We start from the raw sequence: 2500 nt of genomic DNA on the forward strand, positions 1-2500 counted from the left end.
TTTTACCCCAGGCTGCTCTGCCATCACTCATCAGAACTGTGTTATCACCAGTGTGTGTGTGTGTGTGTGTGTCCGAGTGTTAACCGGAGAAGCCTGGGTCTGAGTGATGAGGGTTGCGCTGTTCTAGTGTTAGTGAAGCATAAAGTCTGACGGTGTTTGACCTATAAAAGCGAGAGGAGCAGACAGCCAGGGCTGTACCACCCAAACACACAGACAAACACACGCAAAACAGAACAGCACACATCAAATGCATTCCCTAGACATGCAGGTGCAGAGTCTGTTAAAGCCAACCTCACTACAGAGTCGGGGAACATAAAAGTTTTGAATAAAGCTGGAATGCTTTGGGACGGTATTCTTATTCATAGAAACAGGAGTCTGGCTCTCTAGAGAAAAATGAATAGAAGCTACAGAAGACATTTATTACATAGTAATGCTTTAGGAAAGGTGCTTAATTTTCATGGGAAGGATGATACGCATAAGAGCTGGACAGGTAAAATAAAGCAGGGTAGTAGTGCAAGCCAATATTGAAAGATTTTTACATAGTTTTAGGCTCATCCCCAAGTCTGCTTTTAACTTTTAAAGCGTTTTAAACAATGTTTATTAGCACTGCAAGTATGAAATTACAGAGAAGCTCCTGGAATACATATTTATAAATGGGCCTGCCAATCTTTACTTTTCTATAAATGTCACCTGGTGTGTTTGTTCTTCACAACGTGGGCTACTCATATATCACAAGGATTACAGTGTAGACGTTTGCAATGATTTATAATCCCACTATCCAGCGTCACTCTGAAAAGGACGGGTTCCCTTTCAAGTCCGGTTCCGCTCAGGGTTTCTTCCTCATGCCTTCTCAGGAAGTTTTTCCTCGCCGTTGTTGCCCCTGGCTTGCACATTCGGAAGCTAAATCTACATCCGGATTTCTCTAAGGCTGCTTGTGACAATGTCTATTGTTAACGCTACTGCTGCATTAAAAAAGAAAAACTGAATTGCATCGCCACATGTTTTTGTTTAACAATACAACTATTCTTGAGTTCCTAATTTCCTAATTATGTACCGATCGCATACTGTCCAGAAGTTTTGGCCATTCAATTGTACCATGCTGTAACGTATATGTGACAAACAAAGGATACTTCCTCTTCATATGTTTTAGGACACTTAAAGCAGATGCTTTGCATGACGTCAACAGAAGCTTACAGAGAGTCTAGTTAGATTTAAAAAAAAAAAGGTATATCCCTTTTTTTTTAAAAAGTTATGTATATCCCTAACTTTTAGGTATATAAAAAGGTATATAAAGTATATAAAAAGTTATGTATATCCCTAACTTTCATACAGATAGACCGTCACACCTTTGGCATTTCCTGGATAAAAGCAGTGTAGACGAGACGGCTGAGCAGGTGCTGGGGAAATCTGGGTGGTGAGGAACTGATTTGCAAGAAGCAGTGTGTGGTAGGCAAAACACTGCTCTGTGTGTACAGCACAGCACTTTTCATCTCTTACCATCCGCTCTCAAACCAACCGGACATGCGGAGTGAAAATCAACAAGTAGATCCATGTGTACTCATTTGTAATGAATGCTTTTGTGTTTTCCTTATGTCCTGTTCAAAGTATGTCAGAGGTTTCTGGAAGGATTTGCAAAGTAAGGAATTAGAAAGTAAGGAATTTCATTGTACGGTGTAAGAGACTGTATCCTGTGCTTATGACTACCAACTCTTGAATCTTTTAAAAACGGTACCATTCATTATCACTGGGATGGGGCACCACCTAAAAACGGGCATTTTATAGTGTACTAACTAGGGTCCGTTTATCTGCCTTAATGATGTTTAAAGGTACAATATATCCACTTTTCCAGGTGAAAGATACACGTTTAAAGGTACAAAAAATAACTAACAATAAAAACTACAGCTTAGAGCATTTTTTTTTCCTGAGAGAGCGAGAGAGTAGCTGACTGAGAAGATCGCCCAGCTAGCTGAGCTTAAAACTACACGAAATTAATAAAATGTCTAAACCCCCCCACCACCACCACCACCACCACACACACACACAGCCTAATTGTGGGGCTGTTAGAAACAAATTAAGAAACAAAATTTCTAACCAGTAAACAAATGAGTTAAACTACCGCTGAAAGGAAAACAGACGAGTTAACAAGCGTCGTCCCAAGTTTTTACTCAAACCACCACACGTTCACTGAACAAACCCGTGCCAGGAGAGAGAGAGACAGAGAGAGACAGAGAGAGAGAGAGAGAGAGAGAGAGAGAGCATTAACTAACCCGATACAAACCTGCTCCGAACAGAGAAATGAGGTTATAAGTAATAACACACATGTTATAGATGTATAAAGACTGTGCAGTAAGAGTTTTTGGTATGAGACTGGACGGCTGAGAGACTTGTAGCTAGTCTTGTTAGCTTAGCTCATTAACGCAGACAATAGCGGGGAGTGACCGAGCGGAGCGGCTCAGAGTCCGGCTCAGAGCCTCGTCACTGCAGGCAGAATGTGTCACTT

At 41.0% G+C, this 2500-nt stretch overlaps 1 protein-coding gene across 4 annotated transcripts in view; it reads right to left on the reverse strand.

Moving 5' to 3' along the window:
* The window catches only part of fmnl2a (formin-like 2a), a 56927-nt gene that overhangs the window by 53757 nt on the left and 670 nt on the right, over nt 1-2500 (reverse strand). The window lies entirely within an intron of this gene.

Source organism: Ictalurus punctatus, chromosome 6 (genome assembly GCF_001660625.3).
Source record: "Ictalurus punctatus breed USDA103 chromosome 6, Coco_2.0, whole genome shotgun sequence".
Lineage (NCBI taxonomy): Eukaryota > Metazoa > Chordata > Actinopteri > Siluriformes > Ictaluridae > Ictalurus > Ictalurus punctatus.